Source organism: Alligator mississippiensis, chromosome 15 (genome assembly GCF_030867095.1).
Source record: "Alligator mississippiensis isolate rAllMis1 chromosome 15, rAllMis1, whole genome shotgun sequence".
NCBI lineage: Eukaryota > Metazoa > Chordata > Crocodylia > Alligatoridae > Alligator > Alligator mississippiensis.
The window spans coordinates 13,602,031-13,612,620 of record NC_081838.1 but is presented as its reverse complement, the minus strand read 5'-3'; the positions used below and the strand labels follow the sequence as shown (position 1 = coordinate 13,612,620).

Here is a 10,590-nt window from a genome sequence, read left to right as displayed (position 1 = left end):
GCAGAGACTTGAAGAGAAGCGGGATTCACAGGATCACACCTGGTAACTACATTTCCTTGTGACATAATCAAGCAACCACCACGTCAGAGAACCCCTGGTGTTCGGCTGTCACATGGTCCCAAGGAAACCACCCTAAGTTTCGCAAATCTGGTTCTTCCACTGACTCAGTACTGGTTGCTGGCAGTATTGCCATGTATGAAATAATCATGAAAGACTTTTCTTACCAAAGTGCTCTGCATCAACAATGGATCAAAATAATCATTGTAATAAAAAATGAGTCAAAGAGTTCATAGATGCTGGATATACTAGATAGGCAGGGGTTCGGATGAGCAAAGGGTTGGGGCAACATTGCTATAGGCTGTCTCATTTCCTAGACTATGGACTGGAACCATATAAAAAGAGCTCATATCCCAGTGCTCCTCATTCAGTCATCTTCACTCCTTTGCATTTGTCCTAGCTGCTGAAGAGGGTAAGTCTGATTTCTATTGTTTCGATCTGCTACTTGAATGGAAGCTTTAATATTATACTTTGCAAATTATAGTCTTAAATGTATTCCTGTCTCTGGACTGGGCTTTCCCTGTCCTCGCCCTCTGTGTACGTGGTTGCCTCTTTATGCTAGCACCAGAAAAACTTGTGGTGCACGGACAATACCAGAAAAACAGGGGAAAAGGTGAAGCAAAGGAGCCTACAGAGGGACCAGGTCACAGAGCTGAATGAGAGATTGTTTGGTACCAGGTTAATGACACTGGTTCAAAATGGCTTCTGAAGGACCGAGTTGTCCAAACTTTTAACTTAGGCTGAAGTTTGACAGGCAGGAAAGCATGCAGCATTTTAGAAGCAGCTTTCCTTTCTCGTGAGCTAGTTGTATCTTGTTGCAGAAACCCACATCAGAGTGACACTATGCTTTGAAGTCACGTATTCTAGATGATCTCCCAGAAATTTTGGCACCAGTGTTTTGAGGATTCATGTTTCCACTTGAAAGCTTAAAAGTGAAGAAGCAGAAAGAACTTCCCTTGAGTTCTGTAGAAATAGAAAAGGGAAGGGGAGAAGGTCCTTTCTGGTTCATTTAACACAGAGTGTCTCTGCCTTGTTTCTTGCAGCTTTGCCCACACGACAGAAGATGTGCTCCCGCAGACCTTGCCACGAGCGTGAAACCTCCTGCCACAGTTCTGGGTCTCGCTGCCATGAGTCCAGACCTTCCTGCAACATCACTGTGGTAGAGAGACCATACTGCTGGCAAGGGCAACAATACCGTCCACCCTACTATCCAGTGCAACCCATCTACCCAGGCTATCAGCAGTGCTGCAAGTACCCTAAGATCCCACAGTGCCCCCAGTACCCACAGTACCCCCAGTATCCCCAGTTCCCACAGTACCCCAAGTAACAGCCAGAAGAACAGCAAGGAGAGAAGCCAAGACCTGCATGTTCCCTTCCTCCTGTTATGAAGATGGCTCATGTGCCGAAGGTTGCTTTGTCTTGTTGCATAAATTGCAGCTTCTCTGTGTATGTCTGTGCCATGTTTTGAAGATTTGCCCACTGTATAAGTGTGAAATGTTCTTAACGAGGGTCCTTTACAGTGTTGTGTATGCTCCCAGACTATGGGAATTGTTCTAATCTTGCTTTCCTGCTTCCTACTGCAGCTTGATATGGCACACAATAAAACCTAACATTCACAAAAGCATCGTGGTGTTTGTCTTTTCGTTTGGTCATGAAATATCCTCGTTTCTGGTTATTCTTCAATTCTTTGTTTCTCAATATTCCAGAACCCCTCTTATCATCGAGAATAGGGTTGGACTGGGCCCTGAGAGGTCATCTAGGCCATTCACAGGTCCAAGGCAGGATCCAATATACCCAACTTGTTCCTGACAGATATTTCTCTAACTTCCCCTTAAGCTCCATTGAAAACCTCCCTGTTTCAGTTCTGAACTAACCTTACAGCTAGAAAGTTTTTTTCCTCATATCAAGCTAAATCTCCCTTGCTTCATATTAAGTCCACAATTTCTTATTTCATTCCCAATGCCCATGGAGAACAATTTATAACCTTCCACTTCACAATAACCTTTGAGGTCTTTGAAGACTCTTGTCTCTTCCCTCAGCCTTCGCTTCTGTAGCCAAAGCCAACCCAAGTCTTTCAAGCTTTTCTCATGAATTGTGTTTTCTAGGCAGCTGTTCATTTTTTGTTCCTTTTTTATGGAGTTTGTCCAGTTAGTCCACATCTTTCTTGAAGTGTGGTGCTCAGAATTAGACACAGTCTGACACAGTACTCTAGCTGAGGCCTTACTAGTACTAAAAATGGAAAGGGGTTGTTGGAAACAATATTGCTCCACCGAAGTCACCTGGAAATTTGGCCCAATATCTATAGGATTTTCTTATAAAACTTATCACCCTGAGTAAAATGTATACATTTTTAGAATACTGTTTCTGTAATATGCTTCAGAGAGAAGTATCAACCCAGTAAAATCAGAGGGGGTTTTTTTGTCTACACATTTAATAATACACCCAAAGCAGCAGAAATCTCCTTTATCTATTTGATAACTGTTCCACTTCTCACAGGGACAGATCACAAAAACCACAATAGTAAGTTTGAGGTTTTTAAAGGAGATGAGGGGGACAGGAAAGTGTGTGACACAAGACTTTTTCCAGGTCAGGCCTCCAGAGATTTGTGTAATACAAGTAATTATGCTAATAACAGATAATGATAGCATGGCCATAAATGCAGCATTAACAATGCTCATTATCTAATTGTAAGCCATACATAAATTTCACTTGAGAAATAACACTCTGTCATCATGACTCTCTCATTTCTCAAACACGTGACTGAATTCTCGGAAACAACCTTCCAGATAATTCCAGATCCAGTTTTTCTAAAGAACAACCTTTTTTTTAGAAAGGCAGAAATATATATTCTTGCCAAATAGCAGAGATCACCTCTGGAAATGGAAGATATCTGCTTCTAAAGTTTGCTAAGGAGTCAGAGAGAATTAGCATTTTACTTTAACCACCCTTCTGGTGGTAAAATATTACCAAAAAAATGAAAAATGAATGCCTGCAGGTAAAGAAAAAAAAGCAGCTGATACAGGAAAAAGGGCAGCCTAGTCAACTAAGCAAGCTGACTTCCGTTCTCACTTTGGCTATGCCACTGACTCCAGGGAGAAATTCAGGCATCTTTCCCGAAGTCTAACTGAAATTCAAATGAGATGCAGGAAGTATGGACATTACCCTATTGCCTAAGGAAGAGCCCTCAGCAGATCTGACGTATATGCAAGGCAGGAGAGAGGATTAATCTGCCCTGTTGAATATTCTGCAGCAAAGAGATACTTTTCAGAACTGGAGGAGTTAGGAACTCAAGATACCTGAATTTAGACTAGGAATAGACATTGCATTTGTCCCTGGGTAAATAGTGCTTGTATTTGCCCCAGAACAGAAATATCCTAGGACGTGGCATGTGTACACATCACCCTTCTAAGCAGGGTTTAGTGAGTGGCTGAATACACTGCCACTTTTCTGCCATCGATTCAGTGATATAATCCTGGGCAGTAGCGGCCTTAAGGGAGGACAAACCGGGTGACCACCCTGGGCCCTACACTTTATAAAAATACAAATTAATTACACTGAATATTTGTATCACCAATATTGTATTACGATGCTTTCATTGCAGGTTCATGGATAGGGCAAAGTGAAATTGAAATTAAAGATGTCCTACTTGCTTATAGGTCATCACAATTAAGCCTTTAAGGTGTCCCAAATGACTCTCTTGCCCAGGGCCCCAACAATCCTAAGGCCACCACTGATCCTGGGATAACTGTACAGACATACTTTTCAGTATCCCAGGATAGGCCGTTACTACATCTTATCTAGGAAACCTGTTTAGGATTTATCCTGAGGTAATGGATATTAGGGTTGTGTGAAGCTTTGGTAGCTATTTTGATTCAGAGGACATTCGGCCCAAATCCAAATCGAATCGGGAGATCAGTTAAAAGCTCTGGATCCATTCAAAGCATCTGAATTGATGTGGAAAAGATTTGGAAAAGATTTGGTGATTCGGCCATAGACTAAACAGACAGCTGACGCAGCTGCCAAGTCTGTTGAGGTTGGAGGAGGAGGAAGGGAAGAGGCATGGGGGAGGGAGGGATTGGGGCCAGGGCAGGGACAAAGTTGGCAAGCAGCAGCAGGGCATAGCCTGGGCTCCTAGTGCAGCCGTGCCAGTATCCCATGCCCTCCCGTGCCAGCTGGCAAGTAATGGCAGGGCAGAGTCCCCACTCCCAGCACTGATGCAGGTGCAGCAGCCCTAGGAGCAGGGACTATGCCCTGCTGCAACTTGCTCAGCCGGTGTCGGGGTGGGGAGAGCCACGATGCAGGTATGGCTTACTGCCAGCAGAAGGGGGCAAGCAGCAGCAGGGCATAACCCCCACTCCCAGCACTGCTGCACCTGCATCAGTGTTTGGAGCAGGGGCTCTGCCCTGCTGCCGCTTGCCCAGACAGCGCAGTGGGGTGCGGGATGCAGGCACTGCCACCACTTCTCAGGCTGGGTGTGGGGAGTGGGTACTGCCACCACTTGTCCAGCTGGGGCGAGGGGGAACGAGTGCTACTGTCACTTGTCCAGCCAAGGTTGGGGGGGAGCGGGATGCAGGTGCCACCACCACTTGTCCAGCTGGGGTGGGGGGGAGCAGGATGCAGGCACAGGAGTGCTGGGAGCGGGGGCTATGCCCTGATGCTGCTTACCCACTTCCTCCTGGAGCAAGCCATGCCTACATCCCACGTCCCCCCACGCCCAGGCTGGGCAAGCAGCAGTAGAGCAGAGCCCCTGCTCCTGGCATTACCAAGCCCGTAGTTGCTTTTCCTTTTAGCATAACAAAAATAGTCCAAGGCTGCCACATGACCACAGGGTTATGCACGCCACTTGAGTCACTGCATTTCAACTATAAGTGACACTTCCATGGGCTCAATCCCAACTGTCCAGGGGCAAATTGTTTAACAACTCGGGTACTGGTGTTGCTATGCACCAGAAAAAGCATTCAAGGACATGCTTCAAATGATTCTTTTCAATGGGAATGTAGTACTGAAAGGCTTCAGAAAATCCCACTAGGCATCTCTATGCCTCCTTTGGCTCCTATACACCTTCAAAATGCCCTCATTTCTCTGGACCTCTGTAAGGTGCACCTCTATCTTCACCTCTACAATGTCAAATGCAGGATATTTCCCAGCTGTCCTTCAGGACAGCAAAATGGACTTCTCCTTCAGAGTCTGAAGAGTACCTAGCACCAGGCAGGTACATCTCAGGTCAGGCTGGGTTGTGCCAGGATGATACAAACCCTAATAATGAATAATTGGATAATAGATAACCTAGTGGGAGTGACTGTCACCAGATACCTATGAACTGAGGATTGCAATAACTATAAAGAATATTCCTTCATACTAGATGGATCATTCCTTCCTTATGTGCACTACTGAAACCTAAAAGTTCACTGGCAAGATCATGTTTTTCCCAACAAGGGACTAGGTTTAAAAGGTTCAGAAGTAATTCCAGGCCTGTCCTCCCCCTCACAGCCCAAACGACTTCCCTTTAACCTCCCTTTTAGGTTTGGTTCATAAAGACTTATTCAAAATAGTCTTTTGTAATCATTTGTCAGGCCCAAGGTCTCCTTCCCAGGACATCCTCTATCTTCAGCAAGTTCCTCCTGCAATCCTCTGTACCAAACAGGACAGCCTTCCAGCTCCAGATCTGGCTGCTCTATGAGCAGATCAGGTTGTACATGGGGCATGTCTACATGTGTGCTTTAATGTACATTAGCCTCTTTTAATGTGCATTAAAGCATCACAAAAATCTGTGTGCTTTCACTAACGCACTTTAAAATAGACTAATGCACCTTTTTCTAGTACCGCACAATAGAGATACTAAATTTAATGCACTTTAGCAAAAGTACATTAATGAATGTGTAAACACACCCAGATGACTCCATCTCTAGTGCTCTTTTCTCTCTACTGTCAATGAGGTCTGCATCCTAGCTGGGTAGTTCCTAGTTAACCAATCCACACAAACCATTCAAACCTCATGTCATACATGAAAAATAATTTCTCCATTTACCTAAGGAACTGTCCCTGGCTACTCTAATTTACATGGGAGACTATGAAGAAGACAGTCAGGCCTGCTGAACAGAAACAACTGTAAAGAGTAACATTCACCTGGACAAGGGAAAAGAGATTGATGTCATATATCTTGACTTTAAAAAAGCCTTCGTTCTGGTATCCCATGATCACCTCTTGGCAAAACTGGCAAACTGTGGCCTCAGCCCCACCACAATCCACTGGTTGGGGAATTGGCTCCACGGCAGAACCCAGAGGGTGGTGGTTGATGGAAGTCAATCGTTGTGGTGCCCCGTGACCAGTGGGGTCCCTCAAGGCTCTGTCCTTAGGCCTATTATTTAACATCTTCATCAATGATGTAGACATTGGTGTCAGAAGTGGACTGGCCAAGTTTGCCGATGACACCAAACTGTGGGGCATCCACACCTGAGGACAGGAGGGTGATCCAGGCAGACCTTGATAGGCTCAGGAAATGAGCGGATGAGAACCTGATGGTGTTTAACACTGAAAAATGCAAGGTTCTCCACCTTGGGAGGAAAAACCCACAGCATGCTTATAGACTCAGCAGTGCTATGCTGCCTAGCACTACAGATGAAAGGGACTTGGGGGTCATGATTGACCACAAGATGAATATGAGCCTTCAATGTGATGCTGCGGCTAGTAAAGTGAGCAAAACACTGGCTTGTATCCATAGATGCTTCTCAAGCAAATCCCAGGACATCACTCTCCCCTTGTACTCGGCCTTGGTGAGGCTGCAGCTGGAGTACTGCGTCCAGTTTTGGGCCCCACAATTCAAAAAGGATGTGGAGAAGCTTGAGAGAGTGCAGAGGAGAGCCACACGCATGATCAGAGGTCAGGGAAGCAGACCTTATGATGAGAGGCTGAGAGCCATGGGACTCTTCAGCCTGGAAAAGCACAGGCTCAGGGGGGACCTGGTGGCCACCTATAAGTTTATCAGGGGTGACCACCAGGATCTGGGGGACCGTCTGTTCACCAGAGCGCCCCAAGGGATGACAAGGTCGAATGGTCACAAACTCCTCCGTGACCATTTCAGGCTGGACATAAGGAAGAATTTCTTTACTGTTCAAGCCCCCAAGGTTTGAAATAGACTGCCATCGGAGGTGGTTCAAGCACCTACTTTGAATGCCTTCAATAGACAATTGTATGTTTATCTTGCTGGGATCCTATGATCCCTGCTGACTTCCTGCCCCTGGGACAGGGGGCTGGACTCGGTGAACTTCCAAGGTCCCTTCCAGCCCTAATGTCTATGAATTTATTAATCTATTCCCCAAAGTACTTGTATGAGCTTGGCGCTTGGGCATCTTGGACTTTCAATGGCACAGACTCCTAAATCACTTTGGCAATCATGTAAAAGTTACTGTGAAACATTACTATTCATTCAGTGTTCAAAACAGTAACCTTGAGAAGAGCAACTGAATGTGAAATATTGACAAACATGCCAAAAACAATATCACTCTAAGTGGTTCTTTTCCTTTTTTATTACAAAATCCTTTGCTTTGGCTCAGATCTTTGCCAATCACATGATGCTGAAGAAAAGCTCAGTTTGACAAAACCAAAACAGATTCTATTTGAGGATGGAGGGAAAAAAATGGAATGTAAGTAACCCAGATCCTGAAACCTGAGCATCCTTAAGACATGCAGCCTCAGAACAGAGCTGCTCTGCATTAGAACTTGAAGATCCTTCCCTGGACAAAGCTTTGCAAATGTGAAAATAATCTAACCCCAACTATGAGAAAAAACAATTTACATCCGTAGCAGGCCAGTTTCATAAACTAATCCCAAGGTTGGGAACCAGGAACTTCTTGCTTCCAGTGTTGGTGCTGACAGTATACTGGAAGCTGTCAAGCAAGTCACCTAAACATCCCTATCCCTAAATGCCAAGCAAGTGAGTTGCAGCAGGTAATTATATTCCCTTGTGATATGTGAACAACAGTTCTGGGTTGCCACCTGGTCAAATCACCAAGTGCACTGCTAGGAGTCAGCATTTGTCAACAGTAAACAACCCCTCCTTTGACTCTACTGGTTCTCAATGGGGAAATCCTTTAACATCTCTGGTATTGGTGACGATATGAGTGGTGGAAGCATCTAGGCAAGTGAGTTGCATTTGGGGATAGGTATCTCAGTACATTCTTAACTATTTCAGCATGCTGACAAGAAGATTAATGTGTGCTTATTAGGCATGGCAACAAATTAATTATTACAGTAAAATATCACACCAAAGAGTAAACAGAGGAAACTAGGTATGACAGCTAGGTGTGGGTCTGGGCAATTTATCAGCTGACACAACATTGCTGAGAGGTGCTTCATTTCCTAAGACCATGATTTGAAGCCATATAAAAGATCTCCCATCCCAGCACTCAATCACCAGACACTTCTCTTCACTGGACCTGTCTTTGTTGCTGAAGAGGGTAAGTCCATAACATTGTTTTATCTTAGGATTCATGAGCAGAAATTTTAATATAGATTCATAGATGTTAGGGGCTGGAAGGGACCTCTTGAGAATATCAGGTCCTGCCCTCCTGTGTTTGGGCAGGAAAGACTGCTGGGGTCAGGTGAGCGTCCAGGCCTTTTTTTTTTTTAAAGATATCCAGAGAAAGTGATTGTATCGATATGTTTTGTGACAGAGCAGTTTCATGATTTCTAGACTGGGACTAAAAACCTCAGTTCTGACTACTTTGTTGAGTGTTAACGATGATGCTAAGCTTGTACATAATGCACTGTCAGCAAGTAGGTTGTCAGAGAAACCTGAAGAAGGTAGAAAAAATGGGAAGGTGGCAAGAGGCAATATAGGAGGCGGCAGGTAGTTGGATTAAAAGCCAAACACCAGGTGAGAGAGAGGTCCCTGGAAGAGAATGCAACGTATTAAGGGTGATATCAACCTCTCGGAAGCCAGCTGCATCTGCATCTGCATCAGCACAAGTCTCCGGTTTGGGGCAGGGAACACTAGACAGCTTCCTGGAAAATCTGGGGTCAGGTCTACACTAGTTTGGGAAAGCAGAAGGAAAAAAGCTTACCCTGAGCTTTACAGAAAAATAGAAAAGGGAAAACCTGAGGAAGATCATTTTTAATTCCTCTCACACAGAGAAGGTCTGTTTCTTGCAGCTTTGCCTACACGACAGAAGATGTGCTCCCGCAGACGTTGCCACGACCGTGAAACCTCCTGCCATGACTCACGACCCTCATGCCACAGTTCTGGGTCTCGCTGCCATGAGTCCAGACCTTCCTGCCATGTCTCTGTGATAGAGAGGCCACCCTACTGTCAATGGCAACAATACCGTCCAGTGCAGCCCTACTACCCAGGCTACCAGTATTCGCAATGCTGCAAGTTCCCACAGTACCCCAAGTACCCACAATACCCCAAGTAACAGCTCAAAGAAAAACAAGGAAGGCCACCAAGACCTACCTATTCCATTCTTCTTTTTATGAAGGTGGCTTCAGTATCCACAGCTCATCTGCTCTTGTTTCATAAATTGCAAGTTCATTTTTTCCCTTCCTGTGTATTTTAATCTGTAATTGTCTATAGCGTGCTCTGAAGTGTTGCCCACTGTACAAGTGTGATGTAATGCTTACCAAGGATCTGGTATTACATGTTTCTGGTGTCATATATGATTCCCTTTGTATGTGGAAAAAGTAATAATTTCTGCTTGGCGTATCACTTCCCTTATTTACTTGCTTTCCTTTCCACCTGGATGAAACAATAAAATTTACAATTCAAAAAGACAAATTAGTGTTGAGCTGTATAGGTTTCTCACTCTCTTTTTTTTTGAGAAATAGCTTTATTTCTGGCTTCTTTTTCCTTTTATGTTCATAGTTTAAGGTATTGCAAAACATAATCTACAAATCCAGTTATGGTGTAGGAAGGGGAGGCCTGTGGATCATTGGTACATTTGGGAAACACACACACACATACACACACGCACACACACCATACAGATATAAATACTGGGCTTCTTCTAATCAGGACACATCCACCAACTTCAGTGCAGCCACTCCTATTTACCCCATTCGAGGGGCTGGTACACCAAATGTATCCCCCATTGTGAGAAATATATAAAATTAAATGCAGGTCTTCTGCCATGTGAAAGAACAAAGTTTTCTAGAAGGCAATGGGGACTCTTCAGGGATCCATCCTGGAGCTGGTAGTATTCATTTCCATTAATGCCTTGGGTGATAGAATAGGGAGTGGAATCAATAATATGGCAGTTGGCACCAATCTGGGAGGTCGTGTGAGTGCTTTAGCAAAAACAATTAGGATTTAAAATCATGTGGGAAGATATCAAATAAAAGTGTCTGAAATATCAAGGATTAAATTCAATAGGAATAAGTTGAAGGAACTCTACATTAGTAGGAAAAACCAGCTGCACAATTTCAAGATCATAGAATGATAAAATCATAGAAAATGAGGGCTGGAAAGGACCTCAGAAGGTCACATCTAGTCCAACCTCCTGCTCAAAGCAGGACCAGCCCCAACTACATCATCCCAGC

General features: G+C 44.5%; 1 long non-coding RNA gene across 1 annotated transcript; it reads left to right on the top strand.

Annotated features, from left to right (window-relative positions):
• The first annotated feature begins 366 nt into the window (after positions 1-366).
• Positions 367-1,678, top strand: LOC132245672 (uncharacterized). The gene is made up of 2 exons (XR_009457374.1): positions 367-469; positions 1,101-1,678. It is a non-coding gene; the product is annotated as an uncharacterized LOC132245672 (long non-coding RNA).
• Positions 1,679-10,590: the final 8,912 nt, after the last annotated feature.